This window comes from Oreochromis aureus, linkage group 20, assembly GCF_013358895.1.
Source record: "Oreochromis aureus strain Israel breed Guangdong linkage group 20, ZZ_aureus, whole genome shotgun sequence".
Taxonomy (NCBI): domain Eukaryota; kingdom Metazoa; phylum Chordata; class Actinopteri; order Cichliformes; family Cichlidae; genus Oreochromis; species Oreochromis aureus.
The window spans coordinates 6,682,575-6,697,057 of record NC_052961.1 but is presented as its reverse complement, the minus strand read 5'-3'; positions in this window follow the sequence as shown (position 1 = coordinate 6,697,057).

Below are 14,483 nucleotides of genomic sequence, written 5' to 3'. Positions count from 1 at the left end.
TCTAAGCTCTAGCAATTCTTTCATGAGGCATTAAAATGGCAAGGCATTTAGCTCAAACGTGCTTATCGGTGCTAATGAAACACGATTTAGAACTAATTCTGAATAGCTTTGGCCGCTCGGGTCTTGTTAAAACCAAGAGAAAAATCACTGCAGCCTCATCTAACGCAGGAGACACCCGAAGCCAGAAAAAGGGTCAATATGTCACCATTTAACAAGCAGAAACTGTTGGGCACGTACAACAATGTGCTGTCTTTAACAGAAATGTTTCGACTTAAATGATTGATTATGTGACCCGATTTGTTTATGCTGCCTCCTAGTGGCCCTTCTTTGTAATGACAGGGCCGGTTTTGTAGCTTCTCATTGGAGTGTTAGCTTGCCACCGAGAATGCAGCTGCACCCGTGCTGTGCCTTGGAGTTTATTTGCCTGTAATCAGCTCCATTACTACTTTTGATAGCTCGATAGTGATTGATCTGTCATAGTGTTTCTTATTTCCTCTGACGTTTTAAATCTTATTAATTTGAAGAAGCTAACTGGAAGGTGCCATCTTAAGTAAGCTAGCTCATTAATGGTGTGTTCTGCCTTCTCGGTAAGCTGCGAACTAGTTTGATTTATTTTGCTGAATCTGCTGTCATTTGCATAGAGCAATATGCTTGTATATTTCTGTGATCTTTCAGTTTTATTCCGCTGATATTTGTTCAGTAAACCTTGCAAAGAAATCAAGGACATGTCGGTTTATTGGAACATCTACATGTTAACTGGCTGTCTGGCTTTGCCTGAAATGCACTGCAAAGACAGCATACATCAGTATAACTTGAAGAGTACAGATAATCAATAGAGCAAAGAGGAAAAGGTTGTGACAGTTCTTTTAAACAAACCCTCCAGTATTTAGTGTGGTGAAATATTGTGTAATTTGATAGTTAAGTCATCTTAAATGTTAAACATCTCTTGGGTGGAAAGAGCTAATAACTCTTCGTGAGTTATGAGTTAAATAGACACTGCTTTTTGGTAAAACGCTGTAATTTAAAAATGCTGAAATCAACTGGTTTAATACAACAAAGCTTAAATCAAACTACTAACAAAACTGCTGAATCAAGTACAAGTAATCTAAATTGTACTCAAGTGCAGTCACTTTTCTTGCCTCTGGCGTCATATCTGGGGTCCTTTCCAGATTTTTTCATTACCTTTTCCAACCCTGACAGCACCACTCTGCCTGAGGGTCATTTCTGCAATACTGAGACCACATTTTACTTATTCACTCCCAAAATTAAACTCTTAATGCAGTTTCTAAGCCTCCTTCTCACAACCAGGAGTGAGTATTGAACCTTAAAAGAACTAGTTTGAGCCACATTCATACCCACTGTAGCCCTGTAGTGAGATTCAGCACAACAACAATGTGCAGGGTTGGCAAAAAAAAAGTTGTACCAAACTTTTGCTGCAGGATCATCTGGCAAGATGTTGTGTTGGTCTGTCAAATACATGCTGCACTTCTACCTCACAGTGTAAACAGATGCCACAAGGTTTCCAGAGTTATAAAATCCTGTCTGACAGTAACGCATGGATTACTGAACAAGCCAACAGGGTCCACAGAGCTAAAGAGTCAGAGGGTGTGTGTGCAAAGTGTCAGATATTTCATATACAAAGATACACAAAAGGACAGTAAAAAGAGGCCAATCATCACTGGAAGAGAGCAAGATAACTGTGGAGATACACAAAAGGAGACTTAAAATGACCACACAGTGACAAAAAACAGGTGCAGAGACTGAAACATCTACAAAAAACATAAAGTGAGAACAAAAATATATCATTCCTCACAAAAAGGAGGAAAATACAACAATAAATGAAGACTTAAAATGACATTAAAGTCTCAAAAACTGACATTGTAGAGATGCAAAACAGCTGGTGAGACTAAAGCATCTAAATAGAGACACGGTGACAATGAAAAAGAGATAATGAAAAATAAAAAGAGACAAAATAACCACATGGACTCAAAACTGCTGCAACAACAGAAACATTTGTAAAGACACACGAAACGACAACACAAAACAATTACACTAACAGAACAATAACAATGATGAAATGCAAAAGGACCACAGAAACTGCAACAAGCACTAATCACAAAGAAACACCAACAAAATAGAGAAAATGACAACAAAAGCAAATTAATGATCACATTTAGTAGATCACAACAATGATGGACAGACATGTAACCACAAAGAGACTCAAAATGACCACCTAGAGATGCGAAACAGCCACAGAGTTGTTTCTGAGGAGAAACAAAAGGACAAAAAGAGGTAATCTGTCACTTAGACAAAGACAACCACAAAGAGACATGGAAGGAACACAGAGATTTAAAATGACATTAAAGAGGAAGAAGATGGTCAGGCAGAGACTCAAAACAGCTGGAGACAGTAAAACATCTGAAAAATGACACAAAATGACAACAAAACAGGGCAACACATAAAAAGACCAAGACAACAATGAAGAGATATGAAAGGACAACAACGAGACTCTGAAATGTCACAAGTCACACAAACCAAATGACCAAAAAAGATGCAAAAAGCAAACAGAGTTACAAGCAGACCACAAAGAGATGAAAAAATGAGGCCAGTCATCGCAACAAGAAAATAAGTCAACCATGAAAAGACATAAAAGGACCAAAAAGAGACTCATAGAGTCACAAAATGACAAGAAACACAAAAGAAGACCACTATGTTAACTCACAGAGTTGTAAAGGCCTCTTTGAGGGTCATGGTTGGATTACCGAATTAGCCCACAGGGCTCAGAGAGTCAAACAGTCACTGGCACCACATGCAAAGTGTTATACATTACAAAAACAGTGAAGAAAGATAAAAGAGCCAAAAGGAGGCTCAAAATATCACCAGAGTCACAGAATGACCATACAACGATGCAACACAGCTACAGAGACTGAAACAAAAAGACAAACAATGACAACAAATAGTGGCCAGGCATGACACAAAGGGACCAACACAACTGTGATGATCAGTGATCACATAAAGAGAGCACTGCAATGGTGACGAGACATGTGATGGCCAAAAAAGATGGACAGAATAGAGTTCAAGATCTACAGAAAGAAATAATATGACAACAAAGAGGGCAACTACCAAACAAAGAGATTAAGACTACTGTGGAAATACATAAAAGGACCAATGAAAGACTTGAAATGTTATGCACAACAAATGACCATAAAGAAACAAAAAACAAAAAAAGACACAAATTGTCAACCGAGCTACAAGGGGACCACAACAATAATAATAATGGATTGGATTTCATATAGCGCTTTACAATGCCACTATTCATTCACTCACTGGTGGAGGCAAGCTACTGTTGTAGCCACAGCTGCCCTGGCCATCATCAGTAGGCGGTAGGGTAAAGTGTCTTGCCCAAGGACACAACGACCAGGACAGAGAGCCCAGGGATCGAACCGGTGACCTTCCGGTTGCAGATACGCTTCCCAACCCCCTGAGCCACGGTCGCCCCGTTTTCCAAGATGGAAAAATGAGGCCGTTCAGCACAAAAGAGAACAAGTTAACCATGAAAAGACATGAAAGGCTCACAAAGAGACTCAAAATGGCTTTAAATCATTAGAAAACGAAAGTGGACAAACACGAAGACAAAGTTACCACTGTTAACTTTACAGAGTTGTAAAGAGCTTGGAGTCAAAGTCAGGCGGTTGCCACACATTTCAACTACAAAGAGACACACAATGACATTAAAAAGAGGAAAACCATCACAAAGGACACCGAAAACAACAACAAAAGAACATTGAAGGACTGCAAAGAGACTCAACATGAAAAGGCTTCAAATGACCACACAGATCTGCAAAAAAAAGCTACTGATAAATTTGATAACGTCGAAAATCCCTCATCAGGAGACCAAGGCAACTATAATTAGATAACAAACGATGAAAGAGGTGCTTATAGCAGCCACATTAAATAAAATGACCCTATAAAAACACTTATAAAAAGAGAAAATGACAACAAAACTACAAAAAGACCACAAAGAGACACAAACACAAAACAAGGTGGCAATCAAACGGACATTAGGATGAATAATACCACAGAAACAGATAAAAATTAAAATTAAGACATGGAAAATGTCCACAAATGCGCAATATGTCAACAGAGAGAAATAAACGGCCACAAATGTGAAAAAGATTACCACAAAGATGTCATAAAACAAAATGTCCCATGAAGATCGATACTCAGAGTCACTGTGTGTCTGATGAGCCATTAAATATGCCAATCTGATACTTCAACAAAAACCAAAACGTGTGAAAAAGAGAATTTGCGGTTTTATGTGGGGTTATGTCTGAGCAGGACTATTTCTTGGCGGGAGTCCCAGCCAAGCCCTCGCCAAGAAACAGTCCTGAACATAGCTGCTGCTGCTGCTGCCGGCTGTGGCTTCATATCTACTGTATAAACAGTGATATCAGCCTTCTCATCTAACTCTTTTTTGGGAACGTTTTCTGCCCTTTTTCCAAAGTATATTCAAAGGCTTGACACTATGGGTCTTGCTCAAAGGCACCCCAACATGGTAGGTGGATGAGCACAGGTTCTCAGCAAAAATAAAGCCAGGTATGGGCCAGCTTTGTCAGAACCACTATAAATACAGTTTCTTATTCAGTGTTTTTGCTGCAGGTTATTTTTAGAGGGCCACAGCAAAAGTTGGCTTCAAATAACTACCACCAATACTAGAACGAATAATTGAGTCTCAGAAAATAAAGCAGCTTATTGTATCTTTTGCCTTGAGGCAATGGTGTTAACCTCTGAACCACAATTCTCCAAATACACAAAACATGTACAAAATTAAACGTGTTGATGTGGATCAAATGTTTTCTATTCAACACAAATAAACAGTAAAAGCTAAACTCTGCTCTTCACATATTTACCTTGAGGTCAAATTATTAAACCAATGGGACATGTAGATGTAGACTGTACATGAAGGGACAGAAATAGACTTTAACTGCATCCCTTTTTCTGAGTGCACCACTAATGCTACTTATTTTGAAGCACTTGTAAAGGTGCTTACTTTAAAGTCTTGTGTGTAAAAATGGATTAAAACATCCCCAATCACCAAATGCTTTGAACACAATGTAAAGACATAACCACTTTGACTCTATGTCTCTCTATTTTATTGAAGAGATAGCAACTGCAGTAGAGACAGGGCTGGGCTGTACCGTATTTTTCAGACTATAAGGTGCACTTAAAATCCTTTAATTTTCTCAAAAATCGACAGTGCGCCTTATTTTTTTATGTGCTACATGGCGCTCAAAAATCTGTTTTAGTATGACTTTGTAAGACGTAGGTGTAACAATTAAGTTTAACATCCAGGCATCCATGAAAACACCATTTATTAAATTTAACGGCGTTAGAAGTTAGCAGGAAGTTAGCTCGCTAGTTTTCACCTAAACATGATAAAGCATGTTCTGACTGAGAGATTTCGGAAAAATTTAAAACGCACAGCTCTGCTATAACTAAACAGCAGTGATGTTTGTAGGGTTACTGAAGTTGGGCTAGCTGGTATATAATGATATAATATAATGCTACGTGACCGCTAGCGACACAGCTATGTTAGCATAACATAAACACAGTGGATGAACTGGAGGATGAACACAAACTTTTTTTTTCACTCAATAAAAGTTAACGTGAGGGTTCCCGATGGTTAGGGACAAATGCAATCGCATGGCAGGATGCTGTAAACGGACCAAACTTCAGTCAGGAGAACAACTGAGATAATCCATCCACAATACGAGGTTAGTCATTAATATACTGCAACAACATGGGAATAGAGCAGCTGCGAGAGATTTCAACATTAATGAATCAATGGTACAGAAGTGGAGGAAGCAAGAAGAATGAGTTGAGTAAAGTTTGACTCTTCTGACTGTTTTGTTTCGCTTAATGCGCCTTATGGTCCGAAAAATACGATACTTTTGTGTAATACCATTGTGTACCAGAAACTGATGCAGGCAAATGTAAACCTTATTTAATCAAGCAAATGATTATTAACATTATTTCTGCCAATAAAAAAGATATTTCCTCAGGCTGTGTTTTCATTGCTGTATGACGAGGGGCATTGTTACACATCTAGTAACATAGTAAAACACTTCTGTGTTGGAAAATAAATGGAGAAGAACATCCATCATGAGCTAAGAGGAGAAGAAGGGCACAGCAAAGCTAATCAACATGCAAACTACAAAGCAGAGAATATTCTAATGTCTAATAAGAAGTATATAGCTACCAAACCTTGGAGTTGTTGAAGAACTCAAACTCAGTCCACCTTAAGAAACAGATCTGCAAGATCTGATGAATGCGGTGGACCAAAACATGACAATCATAACAGTAAAACACAAAACAGAAGTTTGGAGAATTACGGAGTTGACACTGAAAGTTATCATCCAAATCGTGGATGTGAAGATTTAAACAGATAGCGGGGCAAAGAAGACGTGTGGGGAGAGGAAGGGCACCCAGTCGCTAACCTCTGGATAACAATGCTTCAGCTTCAGGCAGAGAAGTTTCAGATTCAGAGGGGATCCAACACTCGAGGGCTTCACACACCAGACGTGTAAAATCTATGTGAATATTTTGTGTGTTAAAAATATTTTACTGGCTCACCTATTCTTTATGCAGCCATTCACATCGAGCACGTGGCATTATTTTATTCTATTTTTTGGAACCAAGCTCATTTTTTCAGTTCCGACGAATCGTACCACTGCATTCGGTAACAAGTGCACCGCAGCTCAATATACCAATAGCAAAATAATACCTTTTCACCTCAGAAACACAACTAGATGCTGCTCCTGGTCAATCGACTCTTTAAAAGCATTTCTCTGACGTGGTCCCAACTCTGCCAACGAGAGTTCAAACTGCTCCACTGACGAATACAGCTGTGATACAGCCTCGACTCCTGGATCAAACCATGAAATTCTCCCTGCTGCTGTCTTCTCCTGAGAACTGGATGAACCCAGAAACTCAATTTCTTCCTCATCTTGTTTAGAAACATCAGGACCAGCTCATCATCATCATCGCTTGACATCGATGTCATTTTTTTCACAGTGTGTTTTTTGAGGAAGAATTTATCACAAAACATTTGGTGTGTATATACAATACACAGAAAGTTTGGACCCGGAAAATTCTGAATTTCATGTCACTTTTTTACAAAGTATTCAATGTGTAAATTCCTCCGAGCCTTGTGCCCTGACAAAAATGTACTTTTCTCATGTTTTTGTTCAAAATGACCAATTTATAAGTGCTTGTCTTAAAGAAGAATAACTTCCTATCTGAATGTATGAATCCTACAAACTCCAACAACAAGCAGAAGAATGTGTAAGTTGCTGTAAGTGAACTTAAATGTTCTAAAGGCTGGAGGTCCTGACTGTAACTCTACAGAATATCATTATTATTATTATTTGTTTGTTCAATTAATTTTGCAAAGGAACTGATGTGTGAGAATGCGAAAAAACTAAATATTAAACAAGCTTTTGTCAAATTGCCTGTCTTCGACAAAAATGCTGTTCTTTCATTGAAGCTGAGCAATACTCAAATGTTTTACTTTACTTCAAAATTAAATACTATATGATTAGGCTCATGTTTGTTTTGGCCTTTTTGTCAGTATCTGTGATCTCTCTTTGCTTCTGTCTCTTTTCACATTCCAACCAGTCATGGCAGATTACTGCTGGTCCTTTCAGCCGCTCTCTTCCTGTTAAAAAGCAGTTCTTCCTCCCCACCATTCCCAAGTGCTTGCTCATAGTGGATCATCAGATTGTTGGCATTCTCTCTCTTCCTTACTTTACAATATAAAGAGCTTTAAGATGCCTGTTGCTGTGAATTGGAGATATGTAAATAAACTGACATTCAGTAACTGGTAATGCATGATTGTGCGTAATAACAGCTACAGTTTAACCAAACACAACAGAAAAATATATATTTTTAGTGAGCAGTGCATCAGTTTTCAAACTCCAACAATATAAAATATAAAGTTCTGATAAATATTCCTGTAATTTGCTTCTGAAATAAGACTTACATAGTATGTTATATTTTTAATTTACATGAATAAACCAAGGCTGCTCCTTTATTGATACTTGATACTAACAGACCCTGAGATGAGATTAGAATTCATTACATTTGAGCCAACACACACCACCCACTACTCTGTAATACAGACTTATCCTCTATAAAGTGGACCTCAGCATGCCTAAAATCTCTATTAATATCTGCACAAAACTCTCAGAGTTGGCCAGTCGCTCCACAGGCGTTGTCCTTGTGTCAGGTTGTGAGGCTGTAAATGATGCTGTAAAGAGGAGAGGAGGAAGCCGCCGCGCTGCTTTTTATCAGGATGGTGCGACAAGGTAATTAGGGAAACATCAGAGGCTCAGGTCAAGAGGTCACTTTAATCTGCAGCTTTCAGAGAAGAAGATGCCTCACTGCGTCTCCCTCTCTCGCTTTCGCACACTTTGTATTCTCCACCGTGGCAGCACTTCCCACAAAATCCCCTGTCACATTGATCTTGATTGATTTTTCACACTCTGCTTGTTACAGTTATGGATTTATTTTAAGCGTAACATTTGTTTTGAGATACGGTGCCAGACTTCAGCTATCACGCCACCGTTTCCTTGTATCTACAGCTATATTTGTATGTGCGCTGTTGCAGCGAGGTAATGATTAAGCCGGGATGCAAGTGAGCGGCCCAGGTGCTTGTTTATAGATTTTTGACCATCGCAAAATTGGTCAAATTCAGTATGCTCACATTGTTTTCATACAGAGCGCTGGAAAAAGGTGTAACACTCGTGATTTTTCTAACATAAATTAGCATTACACAGCACAGAAATAAATGATTTTGCAAATAAACTATTACATTGTGTGGGAGGGCTTGTTATGATGATGCTGTGGGGGGTAAAGTAGGCTACTAACATTTATGTTTAATGATGTGTAAACTTGATTTCCTCAACTCATCTTCTACCTTTCCCTTCCCCATTCTTTCTCTGCCTCCTGTAACTCATTTTTAAAACTATTTTCTTTATATTGCCCATCAACTGCAGCGCTTGCTCCCAAATGTTTTTTCTTCTTCTGATGTATCAACAGACTGTCAATTGAGCTAAATTACCTCCTCACCAACACCACCCACTATTTTCCAAATATGTCAGTTAGACTGATATTGTCCCAGCATATTCACCACGCCATTTATTAATCATTGCTTGGTTGCTCTCATTAGATGTTTGTATAACTACCTTGGAGTGGGAAAAACCAGACATTTCAACCATCTGTCTGGTAGCCTTAGATATAAAAATATCACAAGGCATTACTTTTACCCAAGTTACTACTTGAACAGTTTTCATTATTCTTATGAAAGCATTTGTATGGCTTATCCATTAATTTTAATTATCTGAGACGTTAATCTATTACTTATTATCTATTACTTTCACTAAAATAAAAGTTGTAGCTTCAGCAGGCTGTGTGCAAAAACAGGGCCATCCAAGTTTTCTTAAATACAGTGTTTACTTTCCTGATAGGTCTATAATATAACAGCAGACTGACACAAAAAGTAAAAACATTTTAACTATAAATTTGTGTTTTCTGGAGCAGTGATCCAGACTTATTTTGAAGTAACATGTATGCTGAAATGCATGGATTTGAATATATTTCATGTCTTTGTTTCCACTTGGGTGTCCTTTGTTTCCTGTATCCTTGTCGGTCTGTCCCTCCAACAAAAACATAGCTGGCAAACTATTTGATTCTTTATTCTTGTGATCTCAGCTAATTCTTTGAGCTGTTTAGCTGTTCAATTTAAATATTTAACCTTTTTAGCAATTATTTTTTATTAAAATGATTCAGTTATACACATGTATTCTTCTTAGCTAATTGAACAGTTGTAATGTTACTAAAATAGTTTATTCATTACTTTTAGCTAACTTAGTAAATCTGTTACTTTTAAGGAGCTTACTAACTCTGACACTTTGAGTTATTTTTGTTACTTGTAGTTATTTCACTAAAATGTTTTGTTACTTTTAGCTAAAATACTAAATATGTTAATAGAGCTTACCAACTCTGACACTTTGAGCTAATTTTGTTACTTGGAGCTAACATGCTAAAATATTTTATTTGTTACTTTTAGCTAACATACTAAATTCATTACTTTCATCAAATTTACTGAAACTTTTAGTATATATTTGAATATTTATTCATTCAACATTTAATACGTTTTGCTAACTGTTGAAATGGTTGATTTATTAATGCCACACATTTAAAAGTCTCTACACATTTCTAAATATTTTAACAATCTTTTTATACCTTAAAATCTTGTGTTAGCTTTTGGAAACAATTTGGTTTATTCTTCACTCTTAGCTAACTTGAATGCTTGAATTACTTTTACCTGAGTGGAAACTAGTTGTAAATGTTACTAAAAAGATTAATAACGATTAATAACAGTTTAAGAAATGGATAATCATCCCAGTGGTTAATAAATGATGCAAGTGATCTCAATAATTTCTTTGCTACTGGTGAGGCAAAATAAATCAGAGAATCTCCCATAACCAAATAATTTGGGGATTATTTCTTCACGTGGAGGTGAAGGCATGAAAATGGAATATCTTATGAAAGTGAAATACCAATTCAAGGCCTGAATGCTCAGAATAACTCCTTACATCACCTGCACTGCCCTTCCATCTGAGATCTAACAACATGCATCCCTGCTCTGTTTCATTATTGATAGGCAATATTGACCTGTTTGTCTCTCTTAACTGATGAGAATGATTTACCTTCCTGTTTGTCCTCGCTGAGCTGTGGGAAGAATCTAGATACAGACCCAATAAAAGCATACAGGTTTATTCTCAGTAACTCCAAACATCGTAGACAAACTTTCACCATTGATGCACCAGGTATGTAAAACGCATAAAGACAAATTTATTAGAATACCACTGAATCTAAGGTTTATACCACAGCTAAATTAACACTTTTGGTAATTACCAAAATAATTTTTAGTGTTGCTGTAATGATTAATCCACCAGTAGGAGCAAACTCTTTCATCAAAATAAAGTTTTTAATGATAGAATATAATTGTTTTTGTCCATGAATTTTAAAATTTACTGGTTTACTAAAATGCTGAAAAACGCTCATTATCTTTTGATTAAGATGCCAAATTACAGTTTTTTATTTGGCTCCCTGAACAGAAAAAATTAGTTTTAACGGTTGAATGTGCTTCATTAATTTTTGACTTAGAGAAGTCCAGCGTCGCCTCAAATTTGGATATAAAAACGCGATATCTTTACTTTTAAACACGTTTCTGACAGATTTCTAAAATATTTGTGTTTTGCTTTTGTTTGTTTGTTGTATTATAGGTGGTCACATAAATTTCTTAAGCACTATATTCCATTAAACTAACAGCTTGTTGGGGTCTTTTGGTGCCTCTGTGAGTCTGAGACGTCATAATACAGGGTCTGTGAGGTCAGTTTATATTTTATTATATGTTATATTTTATCATATCATGTATTTCATAAAACATATGAAGTAAAAGTTCATATGTTTTAGTATATACATGAACTGGGAATTTATATGATGATAAAGTTTCCAAAATGAACATTTATCTTTACTTTTTACATTTCAACATTTATCATGTTGTGACCCTGCATTTTTATAAATGTCCCTTTGAATGGGCTTAAACCCCAGTTTCAGAATCAGTAGCTAATTGTACAACTCTTAATACCAAAGAGTATGTTTTATTTGTGCAACCCGACAAACATATTTCTTTGGATCTCTTCATTAAAAGATTTTTATTTTGTGGCCTAAATCAAATTTGCATCGTTAGTGCTCAAATTTAGCCTTGGGACGGACACAACTATTTCATCCCAGAGCAGAAAATAACAGCATTCGTGAACCTTTCATTAAAAAAGTAACCGTTTGAGTGGAACTTGCGGTACTTGAGGTTTATTTTTAACTTTGGTTTGCCAGTTTGTTTTTACCTTAGGGGTTGGTTTGTTTATATTGAATTTGAAAAAACATAGTTTAATATATCTTTGAGCCTTGCACTGTGAACTCCAGTGGATTCTGAATGCAGGGCTTTTAGTTGTAATAGTAGAGTATCCTCTGCTGGAAATACTATATAACAGGAAGCAGTTTGTTGGTCCCTACTGATCTGAATACCATGCCCCATGCTGACAAGCTATACATAATTAGTTCTGCCTAACGGACAAGCCCTTGTAAAATCCATTCACCAGAGCGCTGTGATATAATGGACCAAATGTTTTAAGATCCTGTCTTGATGTGCTTGCAGAGCCCATGCTATATCTGTAAGAGGACAGATGGCCATCCCTGTTGGTGTGATTCTCCACAGCTTCTCCAAACTAATACACCCGGCATATGGACATGCATCACAGGGTGGGGGACTGGCACCGGGCCCTTGGGACAGCACGCTGACAGGACAGGGGACAGTTTCTAAAATGCTGGTTCCCAGCTACCGGATACACTCAAGACCCAAAGCCCTTAGCAGGCATATTTCACTTACATAAATGTTCCTGCGTCTCAGGAAAGTGAACCTGCAGGTGCTTGCTGGCAGGCTTCATCCAGCACCAGAGATTAGGTCACGCCTTTCATGAAGCGGGGGGCAGCGGTGCTGGTGACAGTCTGCCATGGGCCATTAAGATGAGGGCAGAAGAGCAGTTTATCCTCATTTAGGATAACCTTGGTTGAAAGGTATCAGGATAATTTCTTTGTGCGTTATCTCTATTCTCCTATCAGAGTGTTCTTGAGCTCTCCTTCTGCTCTCGCCACACTACACCCCCCCAAACCCACCCACCACCACCACCACATTTCTGGGCCGATCCCAGCTAAAGGGATTAATGGCCTTCTGAAGGAATATCACAGGATATAACAAAACCTACTACCAGAATGAATTAATTTCACAGCTGCCACGTCGATGCAGTCCACCTTCAGCTGGGAGGAAATCAATCTGTATGATGCCAGTCACAGGGAAAAGGCACCTCTGTGTAGAGATTCTTTGCTTGTCTTGAGGTATTTACTCATGTCAGAGCAGGGCTGAAATAGCAGTGAGTGGCGGAAAAAGAAATGGCAGCTGCACAGATTCTGTACTGCCATCATGTGGCGAAAGGTGGCACATTAAAAGTCTCAACTGTAAGTTGGCTTCACAGTTTAAATCAGCTTTAAAGGAAAAATTCACATTACCATTACGAAGGTGCAAACGTATTGTTTCCACCACCGGGTTGCTTTACACAGTGACAGCATAAATAAATTAAGAAGAAGCTAAAATGAAAGCTTTCTGTACCCAGTAAAAATGTTTACTTTGTCACAATCTTTAAATCTATCAGCTGATGAAGGCTGCGAGGGTCTGGGCTTTCCTCAACTATAGAGTGGAGCCTCCTTTCATCAAAGAGCCATTTGAGGTGGTTCAGGCCAGGTTGCCTCCTGAGCAGACTCAGAACACACTGGAGAGATTACATCTCTTGGCTGGCTAAGGAACTCCTCAGTGTCTCCCCAGAAGAGCTGGAGGAGGTGGCTGGGGTGAGGGAGGTCTGGGCATCTTTCCTCAAACTGCTGCCAAGACCAGGATAAGTGACAGAAAACGGATAGATGCAGCTGTCAGCAAGTCGCCTTGGTATTTGTAGGAGTCATACCTGCAGAGCTGTGTCTAATATGGAGCACAGAATTTAATCCACTGCCTTTTTTACTACTAACATCTATCCTCCACTTATACAATTCAGGACACCCTAGATAAGCAGGGATCACACAGAAAGACAGTCCCTCTGAGTTTGAACCCAGGACCTTCTTACTGTGAGTCAGTGCTCTCAAACCACTGTGCCGTCCTGGCTGAGCTAGAAATTTTTTACATGGGTGGGCAAAGGAGGGGCAAGAGGTCTACGTAGGTAACAAAATGCCCCTGGTGCCGTCCTGTATTGAATATTATCTTGAAGTCTGGCTTGCATGTGATTCACGCTGACCCTATTTAAGGTGCTTTCACATAGGGTCTGATGAGATGTTTCTCACTGTTACAATATCGGCTGGTCAGCAATGTTCTGGGGAAAATATGCCTCGGGGTGTTAATCACAAGTGAACAATGGCTGCAGATTGATTTACTTGAACAGAGCTCTGATGAGTCAGTGAAATCCACCCGACTATCAGCTGAGCACCGCTACAACGGGAAGGTACAACTCACGGAAATCTGACCTTTTGCATGCAGATAACAAGCTCAGTGTTGCTAACCTGCTTCAGCTTGAATGACGGCCTTGAAACAGGATCCAAAACATTTCAATTTACACGTGGACCCTAACAAATGCTCCTTGTCAGTAATTCTATTAATGATTATTCATCAGCCGACTCCCTTATCACCCTCCAGGTCACTGGCAACCCATGATGACGGTTGAGTTTTATTTTGCAATGTTCAGAAACTATGATAAATATATTCAAAACAAGTTTTTTCTTTAGCGTTACAGTTTTTCTGTTTAATGGTTTTCCATTTG